A 17,543-nucleotide genomic window follows, 5' to 3' on the forward strand; every position below is an offset into this window, starting at 1 on the left:
GGACGGGGGTAGGGCCCGGGTGGGTCAGGGATGCCTTCAGACTAGGACACCGCTAGGGCCCCCCCACCTCTGTTGTTTTTCAGTTGGGGCAATGGCGGCCGGGATGGGAGGAGAGGGTATCAGTCATTACGCTTGTGCGACAAAAGCATTCCAAAAAATAAAGAAATAAAATAAAAATTTTTAAAAATGGGACAAAGAGAAGCACTTCGTCTTCGCTTTCCATCATTTTACCCGGACAACTCATCAGGTATTAAAAGCGAAAAAACAGCTATTTAGCCTTGGTTCCACTGGGGCTCGAACCCAGGACCTTCTGCGTGTAAAGCAGACGTGATAACCACTACACTATGGAACCTCCACACAAAGCCTCGGTATCGTTCATTTAATCATAGTCTCATGTCAGAAACAGCGCCCCCACTGACACCCCGCCTTTCTGTCGTAGCTCCACCCCGCCGTAGCCCAGTCTGGCTCGTGAGATCCGGTGTTCGCAGCTGGGTCTGGGCTCCGGCTCCGGCGTTTGGGCCGCTCGCCGTCGTTGCGCGCCAGATTTGTCCCACCTGTGACCAGAATGAAGCCGGAACCCAGGCTGTCCCCTGGCCGAAAGCGCCGCCCCGCTAATCACCGGTCCCCAGACTTTCCCTCAGCCAGGGCGTTAGTGAGGACGGGCCGGCAGGCGGAAGCGGACCGTGCCCCCGGCACGGCTCCTTCTGGCAGTTTCCCTCGGTTGGTGAGGGACCCGCACTTTCCCCATTTTCCCCACGGGCACACTGAGCCGCTTCCGGCGGCTTTGGAGACCTTGAGTCCGGAGCAGGGCGGACTGGAGCACCATTTGGAACCAAAGATTTAGGCAGAGCGGGGTCTGGGGTGGTTTGGGTGGATGGGTCGTGTGTCATTTTTATGTCGGCATTTATTTTTGCCAGGGTTGGAAGAGGCTACTGGTCAGTCGGCCTCTTGCCCAAGAATTGGCTCTTACTGCTCTCCTGACCTTTTCCACAGCCTTCTCCCCCTCCCAAAGCCCGAAATGGGTTAAACATTGCAGGACTTTTCTTTGCTCTTACTTGGCTGGGGTGGGGTTGGGGGCAGGGCGACGTGTAGTCAAGACGTCCCTTTATGGTTGGGGGTGGGGGTGGGATGGGGCGTGAAGCAGGATTTGAGGGACCCAGTGTAAAATGAAAATGCCAGCCCTTTGTTTGTAAGTTATTAAGAATTCCAAAACGGTAACCCCAGAGCATTAAAGCCGGTGTGGACCCTTGAGACTGCGCTTCCAAGATTGTGGTCCCGATAAGGTGCTGGGACCTTCCATTACAAAGGGTGCCTGTGGGGTCTCAGTTTTCATTGTCAGTACCGTACCGCTCCCCACCCCGCCGCGGTACCTCTGGATGGATCCTCCTCAACATCCTAAGATTGCTCAGCATCCTCAAGCTTGAAAACCCACTGAAAATCATTTGGGAGCATCTTAAAGTGCTATGTTGGACCTGGCTGAAGGCTGTGGCTATCCTTTTCCCTGGCATCTTCCTCTGAAGTTAACAGAATAATGGAGAAATAATACTGATTGTATGAAAGCAACCCCTTTAGCCAACTCCTGTCTGCCTAGAAGTCCCCTAGAAGAAATAGGTGTGTGGAAGGTGCACTAATCTGGGGGGTCTGATTTGGATTCTAGTCCTCTCTTGGCTGCTCACTAGCTGTGTAATTCTTGAACTAGTCAGTTCTCCTCCCAAGCCTCAGTGTCCTGCTCTGTGAAATGCATGGGTGGATTATGGGTGGATTAGACACCCCCATTTTCCCCTTGGTCTAAATGTTATCCCAACTTTACAGGTGGGAAAGGGAGGCAGTTATCTGCCATGTAAGTTTTTGCGCAGAAATAGTGGCTGGCTCATGCTTGTGTTCTCCAGTACCAGGTTTCCTAGGTCTTAGTTAGCTCCCTGTAGTATTTGTTATGGGCCCTCTTCCAGAATGCCTTTTTTTTTTTTTTAAAGATTTTTTTTTTTTTTTTTTTTAATTAGGGAAGGGGAACAGGACTTTATTGGAGAACAGTGTGTACTTCCAGGATTTTTTTTCCCAAGTTGTTGCCAAGTTGTTGTGCTTTCAATCGTAGTTGTGGAGGGCACAGGTCAGCTCCAGGTCCAGTTGCCGTTGTTAGTTGCAGGGGGCACAGCCCACCATTCCTTGGAAGGAGTTGAGGAGTCGAACCGGCAACCTTGTGGTTGAGAGGACGCGCTCCAACCAACTGAGCCATCCGGGAGCTCAGTGGCAGCTCAGCTCAAGGTGCTGAGTTCAATCTTAGTTTCAAGGGGAGGAGCCCATCCCTTGCAGGAGTCGAGGAATCGAACAGGCAATTGAACTGGAAGCCTTTGGCGTTAGGAGCACGGAGCTCCAACAGCCTGAGCCACCAGGCTGGCCCCCGAATGCCTTTTTGTTGATACATTTTGAGAACCTCTTGTGCACTTGGTGCTTAGATCGTGACCCATGAGATGACCACGAGTGCACAGCCACCAGCAGAGGATGACTTCATGAAAGCTCCATGCTTCCTGCTAGTCTGTGGTTCTGTAATGACGCCCAGGATGCTCAGAAATAAGGATATCCCACTTGTTTTCAAAGCCCTGTCAGTTCATAACAAGGCTGCCAAGAATTGAGCCTAAAATTACACTCACCAGTTGTGTTTTGGTTTATGTCTCTAGGGAATGCTTTGCTTTCCCTCCAGCTTTCTGTCTGCCCTTGCTATAGGGGTGGGTTCACCAAGTGCAAGCTTTGGCCAAGTTCACACACATACACTCCATGTAGAAAAGAAGCTAGTGCCCCTCTCGTGCATGCAACACAGGTTTCTGCCTTTCGTGAAAAACTCTTGCTCCTTTTCTCCATTCAGACAAGGAGGGAGACTTTGATTCCACTCCCCACTGCTGTCAAGGTATAGTCACAATCTCTATAATTAGTAAAATGCAATGTGGTTTACAAAGCACATACATTCCTATGAGGTAGCCATAGTAAATATTACTGTCTCCATTTTTCAGCTACAGAAGTTGAAGCCGAAGATATTGAATGCCTTGCCTGAGACAATTCTGCTGGTGAGTGGCAGGGCGGGGTTTATACTCAGTCTTCTGATACCTACGTGATTTCAGGAGGCCCATGTCTGCAAAGGCTACATGTTTTTCCCTAAGAGTGTCATTGTTCTCTTGTAGTATTTTGTATGCGTGCCAGTGAGGAAATGGATACTTTTCAACTTTTGTAATTTTTAAATGACATCCTCAAAAGCAGGAACCAAGACCTTGCAGAAACAACAATTGATGATTTTCACCTTGAAACCACCAGTCATGGATAATGCTTCAGAGGACCACAGTTTTGCCCAGCACTTCAGTCTGTTCAGTCAGATTTGTGAGGCCAGGTATGTCCTTAAGCATCTCAACAACTATAAGACAAATACACAAACAAACTAGTAAAAGACAAATCACTTCAAGCTTTTTGAGTCCTCTGATTTCTTCGATGTTTAGTGTGGCTTCCTCAGTGTTTGGCTTCACTGATGGAGGGTAAGTCAACCAAAGAGACTGTAGCCCCAAACACTGAGCTGATTTAAGAAGCTCAGTTGACTTGATTTCATTCAGAAACAATTGTGCTTTTATTAGTATTCAAGTATTTAAGAAGAAAAGTGAGCCAGTATCTTAGTATGACAGAGCTCACCTTATTTTCCCCCTTTTGCAGCTCATCATGTTCAAAACATTTGGAATGGATATTTGTGGCTTTTTTGCTCACCTACCTTTTCATAGTTGTACACATCCCTCTGTCTTAGCCAGCTGAAGTTCTGCCATTTTTATCACTCGTTTGCTCTTCTGTTGCTTGTGCTTGTTGGCAAAACCTCAGTCTGTTAAATCCAACTCTCTTCCTTTTCCCACCCTGAGTATGGCCCCAGGAAGAACACGCATTCTGACCAAATGGTTTCACATTAAATTCTTGACTACTTACCTCAAACGAGCCCTTGATGCATCCCAGAATCGTGTCCTCTTCCCCTGCCCATTCATTGTCCACCTCCCCTATAGGACTGTTTCATAATTTCTCTCCCTAAACTTCCTATATCTCCTTCCCTAACCTCACTTACAGCTGATGAACTTGCTTCCTTGTTTCAGTGAAAAAATGGAAGCAATCAGAAGAGAACTTCTGCAAGTACCCCCGACATCTGCTCACCTACCTACATCTGTGCCCTCATAGATCTAGACCTGGGCTCTTCCTCTAGGTCAGAGCTTCTTGACCACAGCCCTGTTGACATTTGGGACTGGGTATCTCTTTGTTGTAGGGAGCTTTCCTGTATATTATGGAAATTTTCACAGCATCCCTGGCCTCTGCTCACTAGATGCCCATAGCACCTCTCCCGCAGTTGTAACAACCCAAAATATCCCTGGGAAGACAAAATCTTGAGGGCTATTCGGCAATATCTACAGACACTTGGTTGCTATCACTGGGGGAGGGGTTGGTGTGCTACCAGCATGTAGTGGGTAGAGACCAGGGGTGTGGTGAGACATCCTACAATGCACAGGACAGCGCCTACATGCCTTCAAAATGTCTAGACACACAGTATTGGGTAGCATGGGAGTTTTAAAAAGAAGTATGTAATATGACCCCATCTCAAGGAGTTTGAAGAACATTAATTAATCCAAAGGATTGATTTGTTCCAAGATATTAATGGTTGATAATGGCTTGAAGTGATTTTCCTAATTTAGGATGTTATTGAATTTTAATTACACCTTTTCTCCTCTCTCTTAAAGAAGAAACAAAAGAGGAGAAGGCAGAAAGGGGAGACAGGGTGATAATGCAGAAACCTACTAGGAAAGATGTCTGTGTGGCATTCCTCTCAATACCAGCTATCTATAGTCTCCCAAATCACCCACAACAGATTTAATGAGCTTAGATTTGATATAGCCACTCGAGAGAAACAGATCAGCTCAGAACACTTTGTTACCCCATCCCTTACTTATATGTCTTTAGATGCCTCTAGTTTTTCTTTTTCAATTACAGTTGACATTCAGTATTATATTAGTTTCAGGTGTACAGCATAATGGTTAGACATTTCTATAATTTATGCAGTGATCTCCCTGATAAGTCTAGTACCCACCTGACACCATACATAGCTATTACAATATTATTGACTATATTCCCTATGCTGTACTTTACCTCCCCATGACTATTTTGTAACTACCAATTTGTATTTCTTAGTCCCTTTCACCTTTTTCACTCAAGCCCTGCCAACCTCTCTCCCATCTGGCAACCATTAGTTTGTTCTCTGTATCTATGAGTCTGTTTCTGTTTTGTTTGTTCATTTTGTTCTTTAGATTCCACATATAAATGAAATCATATGGTATTTGTCTTTCTCTGTCTTATTTTACTTAGCATAATACCTTCTAGGTCCATCCATGTCGCAAATGGTAAGATTTCATTCTATTTTTTTAATGGTTGAGTAATATTACATCAAGTATTTATATTGATGTACTGGACAACTTCTTTATCCAGTTGTTTATTGATGGACACTTAGGTTGCTTCCATGGCTATTGTAAATAAGAAAAGGGAACCCTTGTGCACCGTTGGTGGGATTGCAAATTGGTGCAGCCACTATGGAAAACTGTATGGAGGTTCCTCAAAAAAATTAAAAGTAGAACTACCTTATGACCCAGCAATTCCACTTCTGGGTATTTATCCGAAGAAATCCAAAACACTAATTTGAAAAGATACATGCTTCCCTTTGTTCATTGCAGCATTATTTATAATAGCTGAGAAGCCTCTAGTTTTTAAAGTCACTCCTCTGGGACTATGTAACTGAACACAATAATTTGGCTACTCCCCACTCCTATAGAACCCCACTTAAAAGGAAATGTCTAATAGCAGTATCGATCTAGCCAGTTCTTATTGGTAACAGAAATGAAATTGGCTACTCCCCCCATTTCCCCAACACTTAATGTCTTCTTTAGATTTACAAGTGGATTCAACTGTTCCCCATAATCTGATGAGAAGATTTCAAGAGTGGGGCAGGTAGTAAACAAAAATCATATTATATACTTTTATTAGTGATTTTAAGTATTTGTGATTTGGGGGATACAATTAGTGTATAGTCTGAAGGCTATATATAATAATAAAACCAAAACTAATTAGTAGGTTGTTTAACTCAGAGGCTGTCTGCGGGCTAGCAGCTTTCTTCTGCTAAATCCTGTTAAAATGCAGTGGGTTCTATTTTGTGCAGAATGAGCAGGCTGCCATGACAACTGTCTGTGAATATTATTTCAGTATTAGTCATAGGTTTTCATTGTCTGCCTCTAGGTCCGACGTTTATTCTAAAACCCAGATGCACGTCTATTCTTAAAGGAGTTTTCCTGAGCGTGTTTATAAAAAACAAAAAACACTTTCAACTGGCTGTTTTTTTCTGTTTTGAAGAGACATTTGAATGACTTTACACAACTGTAAATTATAGATTTTATTGCTGTTATTTTCTTTGGAAAGATGATTTGGGTATACATTTATATTGTACTTGACTATAGATTTGATTAAATTGACACACTAGACCAGAATTTGGAAAATTCCCCTTTAGGTGTGTAAGCCTTACATTACATTGTTCTTTTTTTCATATAACAGTATCAGAAGGGATCTTGTGGTTGCAAGTAACAGAGGATTCAGCCCAAACTGAGTTAGCAAAACCAGTCTCAAATGAATCTGACTTGAAAATTCCAAAGGTAAAATTTCATCCAGAGATTTACAATGGAGGACTCCAGCTGTTTCCCTGCCTTTCTCTTGTTCTGCCCTTCTCTGTGTATCAGTTGTACTCCCAGACTGGTTCTCCTCATGGTGCCAGCCTTGCTCAGAGCATCCCCCTTGGGGAGAAGAGCAAGTCTGTGTCCCAGCGCTCTCTCCAGGAGCCCTGAGATTCACACAAATTGCCTGTCTTTAGCTATGTGCCCACTTGAACACCTTCTTTTGCCAGGAGAAGAGGACGTGCTAACTGCTTTAGGCCTGAGTTAGGTGCCCATTCCTGCACAGTCACTGTTGCTTGGGAAGTGGGCTCATGCTCATTGGCTTAAGCCAATCAGGGCTCACGTTGGGGAGGGGGTGTGAATCCTGTGCAAACCACAGGGCTGAGAATAGGGAGAGGGTCGATTTCACAAAGGAAAATTGGAGTACTGTTGCAAGGAAGTGAGGGGAATATTTGCTAGCCACTTGGTTAGGGACCAGAACGCTGGGCAAATAATAATAGTAATAGCTAACATTTATTGAATACTAACTATGAGCCAGGCACTCAAACTGCGTTACAAGTGTATTGTTAGAGAATGTGTTCGGCTGCGTGTAATAAGGTACATGAAATAGCAGAGACGTAACACGGAGCGTTGGTTTTTATCTCCCAACAGATAATGTGAAGTCAGGAAGGAAGCAGCTTCATATTGTCACTTATGTCTCAGGTTCCTCCTTCCATCTTTCTGCATTGTCATTCCCTGTGTGAGGGTCTCTTCCTAACGCACTCAAGAGGGCTGCTCCTCCTCCGGGCATTGTGTTCTGGTTCCAGGCAGACTGGGGAAGGACAAAGAGGAAAGGGCCCGTGACAACTGAGTCTGTCATTTTTATCAGGAAAATAGCTTTTCTGGAAGCCTCGGCCAGTGGATTTCTGCTTATGTCTCTCTCATTGGCCAGAACCGTGCTCCATGACCACCCCTAACTGCAAGAGAACCTAGCAAATGAAGTTTTTCTGGCTGAGCCCATTGTCACCTACAACAAAATTGAGGTTTTATTGGTAAGGAAGAAAGGGAAAATGGATGTTGGTTAGGCAACTATCAGTGGCTGTCACAATATGTACAGGTAACCCCCTTATAACACGGTTGTTAGGTTCCTAAAAATGCTGTGTTATGTGAATCTGTGTTATACGAAACAAAGAACTAGTACAAAAAAGGGGGTTAGCTTCCAAAAATTTTAAAAACATACTATTATATTTTTATAATTAAGATAAATATCTGTATTAAAGCAATTTTCACCAAAAGTATAACATTAATATGTATTAAATAATGTTTTCTTCGTCATCACTACTAAGCACCATTAACCGAGGGCGTTTTCTTTTTGACAAGATATCTTCATCCTCTGAACTTAATATACCACGAACAAAATGGATTTAAAATTCTGCAGTCAAATCTGATACAACATCCACGCTCAAATGCAAAATTTGAAATATCTTTTGCTCTTGAAAGCTTTTGTTACGTTCCGTGTTGTTCGGGGATTTCCCTAATTTCAAATGAGATATTTTTTGCTCTTAAAAGCTCTTATTACGCTCTGTGTTGTTCAGGGATTTTTCTAATTCTCAAACCGTGTTAGAGTGAAGCAGTGTTCCAGGGTGCCGTGTTGTATGAGGGTTTTCCCTAATTCTCGAACCGTGTTATAGAAGTGCCGTGTTATACGGGGGTACCTATATTAACTCATTTACTCCTTATATCAACCCAGTGTGGTAGGTACTAGTACCATTCTGGTTTTCTAAGGAACAGGCACAGAGAGGTTATGTGATTTTCCCAAGATCACGCACAGCTGCTAAGTGATGGAGCTACACTATAACCCCAAGTAATCTGACTCTAGAACCACATTCTACTATGCTCCCAGGTACATCCTGACCCACAGGCCAGACCACATTTCTTTTATTATTCTTTTTTCTTTTTTCAGTTTAATAGACTTTATTCCTTTAGTTGAACAACCTCTACACACAAAATAGATGGTTGATGATTTTCAAGTGGAAAGGAATTTAGGTCTCAAGAGGTTTTATGAGTCCGCTACATGTTTTCTGGAAATCATTTAACTGAGCCTTTTAAGACCCTAGAAGAAAATAGAAAAATTGGTTCAAGGAAACCAGCAATTAGATTTTGGAATCAAACTACCTACTCTTTAAGTCAGCAAACCCAGAATTGGAAATTGGGGCAATTCCTCTTCTGTATTTCCTATGCATTCTAATTTACTCTGGGAAACAGAAGCCTAGTCTATGCTTTAACATTAAGGTGGGTATAACTGACGGCCTGGAAATTTTGTGGAAGGTAAGGATTTTGAGGGTAGTTCTGAGTAGGGATGAAAAAAATAACTAGACAATGCATAAGGTTAGATTGGAAACCATGAACTTGTATTGACATCAACTACATAACTTTTCTCTGTAGCCTTATGGAATTAATGTATAACGTAGGTTGACCCAAGATAACTTTTAAGACTGATTGCACTAAGCCAGAGAAGTACTTTTAAATAAAGCCAACCAGTTTTTCCCTAAGGAGGTTAGAGTGTTCATAATAGTCACAAATGCATATTACGACCTTAGGGCTAATAATTCTCATTTACTTTATGTTCAGTTTTCTTCATTTTCAATACAGACCCGTGTAACTACCATTACTACTTTGCACGAAGTTCAATATTCTACAGAGCCCATGGAGACATGGGATTGAATCAGGAGCCTCCACCTCTTGTGAAGTTCACTAGTATTGTGGAGACCAAGCCAACTTTATTGAGGTTAACCAGGATTTGTTTCACTTGTAAGAGAACCCCCTTGCAACATGATTGTTCAATTTTTCCAATAATGGTGGCATTCTTTTAAACTTTTCTTCCAGAACCAGCAGTTATATAAACAGAACATTGGGTTAAATCTAAAAATGTGAGCCCCATAGTCAACTTTCATTTTTCTGCATGATCCTGAGAATGCATTAGGATACCCTTCACAATTTCCAAGCAAAATTCAGTTTACAATGTTTGTCCTTGCCAAACTCCAAAAAACAAAAACAAAAAAAAACCACCAAAAAAAAAACCACACAGTCCTTCGAGAGTAAACCAGCAGAGCACTGGTTTCATCAGATGCACCAACAAATCTGCGTGACTAGTTCTGCACTCCTTTCCCAGCATTTATTTTACACCTGTTACACCACACAGCATTTTAAACACTGACATATCAACTCCCTAATAAGATAAAGCAAAGACAAAAGTATTTATCTTGTAAGAAACAAGATATACCATCATTTCATCTTCAAACATTACTGCACTTTAACTTTCATAATTTGACAATGCATTCATGAAACAGTCTGCAGACAACTAGCTTTAACAGATAAATTAAAGAACACTTTTAAGCAAACATGACTGTCCTAAGTTGTTTATTAGGTAAGAATTTTACAAACATTACTCATATTAGAGGTAACAGTGGAGTTGGAGAATATTGCAGCTTCTCCAAGCCGCCGGTGAGAATCACCAATAGTGTGATGGTACTTGTGGCCCTTTCCAAGGCCATGGCTCTTGCGGCCTGCAGATGTTCGCCCTCGCATATCCCTGTGCTTGTGGACTGGTTTGGTGATCCACTGGGTGTCAGGATTCTGTCTGATAGTTTTGTGGAATGGATCAGTAAGGATAACCTCAAAGAATTTGTATGTGGAATCTTCACCAACCCAGTAAGAAGTCAGGACTCTCAGAGTCCCACAGTGGTGTCCAGCTTGCTCCTTGGCAGCAGACTGAAGGCTTCGAGCAAACTTTAGCTGGTTAACACCGTGATGGACAGGCTTGCCATAGGTCGCACCCTTAGGAACTGGGCGTTTGCAGCCACCATGGCACACACGAATCTGATATATGACATAACCTTGCTTGGTCTTGTATCCCAGCCTGTGTGCTTTATCAGTCCAGGTGGGGGGAGTGTGTGCTGTGGAGCACAGAGAGCTGGCAGTACTGCCAGCAGCACACCCTAAGAAGAAACCGCATTACATCGGACTGCTTCTTCCTCCATAGCTCCTGGATATACTTGTTAGCGCCCATCTTGGTTTACCGATGGCTGCAGCCAGACAGAAAGGAAAGAGCCTTTTTCTCAAGACCACATTTCTCTAGAATGTGTATCCATCTGGAAAATGTAGGCCTCTCCTTGAAACAGTAGTTAGTATTTGTTTAGCGCTTTATAGTTTATGAAGAATTTTCCACTTAGATTATTCTATTTATATATTATTATCCCCATTTCTTAAATGAAAAAACTGTGGCTCAGAGAAGGTATGTGAGTTGCCCAAGGTCCCTAGGTTGTAAGTGGCACAGCTGATATTTCCTTGAAATTTCAAGAACTTACTCTTGGTCCCCTTTCCTAATCCTACTCTTCTGTGCACAGAAGACTTCATTTTTAATTTTTTTAAAATGGCAATACTATGTTCTAGGCCCTATGTTCTATTAGCTTCACAATCTTCTCAGGAAAAACAATCCAGAGAAATCTTGGATTTCTCATTAACTTGTTTTCATAGTATCTTTTTCACATAGCCACATCAGCAGGAACATGGCAGATCAGCAGGAATTGTGTTCCGTAATAAGAAACAGAGACCTAAAAAGGGAGGTTATTTCTATCTCACATACTATCAAATCCAGAGCTTCATTCATAATATGAAAGTGTTCATTACACACAGCTCTCATCTATCTGTTTAAGTAAAAGAGTCATTAAACAGGTAGAGATTTCTTGGCCTTAGTTACATCAGGTTAATTTATATTATGTTTCCTTGAAAATGCTTTATAAATAGGATTTTTCAGTAAGTAAGAATGACAGTCCACCTCACTGGGGTAAATTAGTGAAGTTTCACTCTATTACTGATACCTCAGTTTGCTTATAATTGTTATTTCTCTCATTCTTTCCAAATATTTGAAATCTTAAGCTTATGGCATTGTTCTATTAGTATATCACAGCATTCTTTTGTTCTGGTGATACTACTAAATTAACCAAAAACATCACAAGAAAATTATAGAATATTTTTTTATTTTAAAAGTCATGAAAGAGGAGTGGCCGGTTAGCTCAGTTGGTTAGAGCGTAGTGCTAATAACACCAAGGTTGCTGGTTCAATTCCTGCATGGGCCACTGTGAGCTGTGCCCTCCTTAAAAAAAATAAATAAATCTATCTATCTACCTATCTATCATCTATCTATCTATCTATCTATCTATCTATCTATCTATCTATCTATCTATCTATCTATCTATTCATGAGTGCCACGCCAGACCTACTGAATCAGAACCTCTAGGGACTGGACCCAAGAATCTGCCTTTTTACAAGACCCCCATGTGATTTATAAACACATTAAAGTTTGAGAATGACTGTTTTAGAGTTTTATATAAATGAGACTCACAGATTGTGCCCTTTTTGGAATATTGGTGAAAATACTTCAGCTTTAGTAAACTAAGACCTACGAAGTGTGATCAAACAATATGGTGAATGTTTAAATAAAAAGAAATGTACTAGGGCCGGCCCGGTGGCTCAGGCGGTTAGAGCTCCGTGCTCCTAACTCCGAAGGCTGCCGGTTCGATTCCCACATGGGCCAGTGGGCTCTCAACCACAAGGTTGCCAGTTCAATTCCTCGAGTCCCGCAAGGGATGGTGGGCAGCGCCCCCTGCAACTAAAATTGAACACGGCACCTTGAGCTGAGCTGCCACTGAGCTCCCGGATGGCTCAGTTGGTTGGAGCCTGTCCTCTCAACCACAAGGTTGCCGGTTCGACTCCCGCAAGGGATGGTGGGCTGTGCCCCCTGCAACTAGCAATGGCAACTGGACCTGGAGCAGAGCTGCGCCCTCCACAACTAAGACTGAAAGGACAACAATTTGACCATTGTTCCCCAATAAAATCCTGTTCCCCTTCCCCAATAAAATCTTTAAAAAAAAAATGTACTACAGTAAAAGACACATTGTCATTAATCTCCCTCAAAATACTCCCCCTCTCTTTCAACACACTTATCCCATCATTCCTTGCCACTTTCTGAAGCAGTTCTGGAAGTCCTCTTTCGTGAGTATCTTTAGTTTTGTTGTGGCTGCCTCGATGTCCTGAATCATTTTGACTTTGGGGAAGAGCCAGAAGTCACACGGTGCCAGATCTGGTGAATAAGGTGGATGAGGACACACCGTACTGATTTGACAGAAATTGCCATATACCAGAAGCGATGTGTGACATGGAGCGTTGTCATGATGGAGGATGATTGACAGCACACTTTAAAACACACCTTCTCTCAACCGTAGCTCACACCCGACTGACTACACCAAACAAGTTGATACTTGTCACACACTGTTACTAAGGTTCGATGCGCCGCTTCCCGTATTGAAGATCCCTGCCTTTCCGTTGGATGGCACTTGGCAGCAGCATTCACCGTATGTTTTGATCACAACAGAAAGGCTCCGTGTCACACATCACTTCTGGTATGGCAATTTCTGTCAAAAACATTACGGTGTGTCCTCATCCACCTTATTCACCAGATCTGGTATGCTGTGACTTCTGGCTCTTCTCAAAATCAAGATGACCATGAAGGCTAAACGTTTTGAGTCGATTCAGGACATCGAGGCAGCCATGACAGCGCAACTAAAGATACGGAAGAGGACTTCCAGAACTGCTTCAGAAAGTGGCAAGAATGATGAGATAAGTGTGTTTGAAGTGACGAGGAATATTTTGAGGGAGATTAATGACAATGTGTTTTTTACTGTAATAAATGTTTAAAATTTAAACATTCACCGTATTTTTTGATCACACTTCGTATGTATTAAGCCCTAGATTCTCCTTTGAAAGTGCTCAGATCATGGACTCCACCTATCTACTCTAGGTCACTTAGCCTCAATGGAAGTTTATGCTTGACCCCATCCCTCTGTCAACACCTTCACCTGATTAATGTGTTCTTTCAGATGTCAGTTCAAAGGTTACTTCCTCAGAGAAGCCTTTTTGCTTGACCTCCTGACTCACTCTCATGATACATGTACTTTGCAATTTTACGTTTATTTTTATGATGATTTGATTATTGCTTACTTTCCCCACTAGGCTATAAACTTCATGAGGGAAGGGACCTTGTCAGTTTTGTTAACTGGTGTATCAGGGTCTAGAACAAAGCCTGGCACACAATAGACACTCAACAAATACTTGTTGAATGAATATATGAATGAAACCAGGACAAGAATAAGTGCTTTTAAAAAAAACTCTCTAAAAACTCTTCCAAAGGCCTTGATTTAGTCATCTGAGGCAGTAGTAGGAAGGGTTTTAAAAAGAAAGCCATGGATCTTTCCTAGACCTTATTTTAGCTAATAATTTTAACATCCCTCCAAGAAACCAACTGTTCTTTGTTTTCTATGTTAATGGATACAAAACTTGTTGGCAGGGAGGCAGCGGGGAGAAAAAGAAAGCTTGAAGAACCTGGACCCTGCCTTTCTAATAAGCAGGAAGTGGTTCTCACATGCAGTTTCTGTTGCTCACATTCAGTTGGCAGGTGCTGTCATAGCTGCATATGACATCGTGGGGTTGCCAGGGCAACCTATTATTAAACAATCATTGTAGACTCTACCTCTGGAAGATACCAGCAGAGGCTGAGGAATCCTCTTCAAGTAAGACCTGTCAGCATGAGGATGAATGTGTCCTGAGCCTGAAGTTTGGCAGAAAGATTCAGAAACCAGCAAAGTGAAGATCTAGGAGTCTATTTTCCTTGAGCCTTTGTGAATCTGGCAAAACTTGGCAGGGTAAGCACTCTAAAAAGAAGACAAATTGAATGAAATCTGGGTAGGCATGGAACTGTATGTTTGAATGTTAACCTTCTTCCTCTGTTTAGTTGTTTGGCCAACTCTTGTGGACTTTATATTTTGTGTATGAAGTTAATCATACTGTAATATATATTATGCTGGAGCTATCTTTATAGGATGGAATTGGGTCACCTTGATGTAATGGAAAGAGTACTGGCCCCCAAATCATAAGGCTGTGATGTGGGGGAGTCACTTGACCTCTCTGGGTCTAGTTACCTCTCTTGTAAAATGAAGGGTCTTTCTGAACAAGTCCAAAGGACCAGAGTATCTTGCCACATAATAGGCTCACCTGTTTCTGAGGTCTGGGCCAAGAACCTCATGGTGGTCTTGCCTAGATCAGTGTTGCCCAATTCCCAGTGTTTTGATGTGAGAGGGAGTTGCGTAAATGTACAATCTTGTTTTACTTTTGTCTTGGAATAGCATATTACAGCTCCTGCAGAAGGAATTACCATTGTTCTACCATCGACTCATGCTGGATGTCAAACTGAGATACACGCAAAACGTAAGCACATACAAGCTTAAGGAACAGCTTGTGACAATATTTAAAAATATCACAACTTTCAAATTAAGAAGCAGTTCTGATAAGTGGATTTGGAATTCATGTAAAATACCCATAACTCTGAAAATCTAAATTGTATATTGCCAAGGTAAATTACTTCTATGCAGTAATTATAGATGAAGAAGGTATATTAGATTATGTGATAATACCTATGTTTCTTGGTTTACAGACGCCCCTCTGTCCTGGGCCTCTTCCTTTCCAGATTTCTCCTTTTTAGTCTCTTTGTTCGTGCTTTCCTCCTCCTCGTTCCCTTTAAATGTCTCTATTCCCCAGGGCTCTGCTTTTGCCCTGTTACCTCCTTACTCTACAAGCTCTCCCTGGCTGTTTTATCTTCTCTAATCACTTCAGCTGTTATCAGTACACTATGACCTCTTTAATCAGAATCTGCAGACTTGATTTATTTCCTGGGCTTTAAGCTCAGGCTTCTACAGCCTATGCGACATTTCAGCTCGTCATTTTTCTGCACCATAAACACACTTTTCCCCGCTTGGTGTCCTAACCCTGTACCTAATTAATACTCTTCTGCAATTAATGGCATCATCTACCAGACTGTAAATTGCAAGAGGGCAGGGACCATGTCCACTATTATACCCCTAGAACCCAGTAAGGGGTGGTAGACACCCAGTAAGTAGTGTTAAATAAGTGATGAATCCGTCTATTATTCCAAACTAGAAACCTTGGAATCATTCTTGGTGCCGCCATCTGTCTTGCTCCCCATATCCAGCTGGGACCTGTGGGGTTTATTACCTAAAAGGTTTTCACATTCGGCCCCTTCTCTCCATCCCCACTGTCAGGGCTTTAATTCTGCCCTTATATCTATCTCCTGGATTGTGGCAGGAACTTTGTCATTGGTCTTCCTATGGCTGGCTTTTTCCCAGTTCACCATCTGACCCTCAGCGTGATCTTCCTAAAGCTTGAATCGAATCAGATTGCTCTCGGGCTCCCCTTCACCCAAACGGAGTTTGCAATCTGACAGCCTCATGCTGAATCCATGGAGTCCATACAGTGTTTTGAGAAAATGAGACTTACTGTATATCATTGATTCTAAGATGCACATTTTTTCACATTTTAGCAACTCTGAAATTGGAATGTCTTAAAGTTGATGGAGTGTCATAGTTTGATGGGTGGCTTTTTTCTTATTTGTACATCAAATAATGCACCTTTTGATTGACAGCATCTTAAATTTGCAAAAATAGACTCATATTCACATTTAAAAAGGAAGATCTTACAGAAAAATATGTTCATCTTCTCTTGAAAAATTACATTGGGCAACACTGGGCCAGGATTTCTGGATGGCAGCCTAAGAGGGAGCTACCAGTAAGTAGCAGCTGCCTCATTTAGACACAAACTCTCTAAAATGTCCCATCATTTCCACCCAGGCAGATTTATTCATTTTTATCATTTGCCCCGAACCATGTAAGCATTTGAAATTGCAATCCCCTACTGACGGGTTAAAGTCTGAATTCTTTGATATGATTTACAAGAAAGATCACAGTTGGCACCAACCTGTCTCCCCAGGTTCCTGTCCCCACCCTCCTCTCTATACACCCTTTATCCCCCAGTCTCAGGAAACATTACTCAAATATAACGTGCTCCCATGTTCTCTGGAATGCCTTTCCCCACCTTTTATCCTCTATGAAACCTTTCCTGACTTGCCCTGGCCGAGCTGATATACTTCTGGACTCCAATAGTACATGGCATCTCTGGACCTATACCTCTTGCTCTGAAATTATTTGTGGACAGGCCCAGGTCCCGCATTACAGTGTGCACCTGATAGGGAAATGAATCAAGTTCATTCATCTTTGTATCCCTGCCTCCTAGCCGGAGCATGCTCAGTAAGTATCTCTTAAGTAAAGAATGGATGGGGTGTATTTTCTGACTGGAAGCTCTGTTCTTTGAGTTTTGCCCATGGATAGAGAGCTGAAAGTCAAGTCAGAGGGAAGGACAAGTGTTTTCCTTAGTGCTTGTCGTTTACAGCAGCAGACACTGCTTCTGGCTGTGATTTAGGAAGGCCCTTGGTGGTCAAAGTCAGCCCAGAGGCACTAAACCAGAGCCAGCTCTGTGAAGCTGTTTTTAAAAAAATTATGTTTAAATTAATATACGGTAAAATTGACTTGTATAGTTCTGTGAATTTGGACACATGGGTAGATGAGTGTAACCTCCACCATAATTAGGATACAGAATATCACCTCCCCAAACTCCCTCTGCTCTCCTTTTGCAGTCTCACCCTTCCCAACCCATCAATCCTGGCACCCACTGATCAGTTTTCCTCCCCTACAGTTTTGCTTTTTTGAAAATCTCATATAAATGTATGCAACCTTTTATGCCAGCCTTCTTTCACTCATAATGCCTTTGAGATTCATCCAAGTTGTCTGTATCAGTAGTTTGTTCCTTTTTATTGCTAAGTAGTATTCTATTCGCATGAATGTCCCACAGTTTGTGCATCCATTCACTTATTGAAGGACA

At 42.3% G+C, this 17,543-nt stretch overlaps 1 protein-coding gene, 1 non-coding gene and 1 pseudogene across 2 annotated transcripts in view; 1 reads left to right on the forward strand and 2 right to left on the reverse strand.

The window, feature by feature from the left end:
* Nucleotides 1-279: 279 nt before the first annotated feature.
* TRNAV-UAC (transfer RNA valine (anticodon UAC)) lies at nucleotides 280-352 on the reverse strand. Its single transcript has one exon. It is a non-coding gene; the product is annotated as a tRNA-Val (tRNA).
* Nucleotides 353-10,152: 9,800 nt separating this feature from the next.
* Nucleotides 10,153-10,767, reverse strand: LOC109460215 (large ribosomal subunit protein eL15 pseudogene; annotated as a pseudogene).
* A 3,444-nt stretch (nucleotides 10,768-14,211) lies between these two features.
* The window catches only part of PPEF1 (protein phosphatase with EF-hand domain 1), a 105,931-nt gene continuing 102,599 nt past the window's right edge, over nucleotides 14,212-17,543 (forward strand). The window contains exons 1-2 of the mRNA XM_019755387.3: nucleotides 14,212-14,458; nucleotides 14,939-15,020. The gene's annotated coding sequence lies outside the window, so the exon portion shown is untranslated. The remainder of the gene's footprint in view (nucleotides 14,459-14,938; nucleotides 15,021-17,543) is intronic.

This window comes from Rhinolophus sinicus, chromosome 18, assembly GCF_057876585.1.
Source record: "Rhinolophus sinicus isolate RSI-liver-muscle chromosome 18, RSI-T2T, whole genome shotgun sequence".
In the NCBI taxonomy this organism is placed as follows: domain Eukaryota; kingdom Metazoa; phylum Chordata; class Mammalia; order Chiroptera; family Rhinolophidae; genus Rhinolophus; species Rhinolophus sinicus.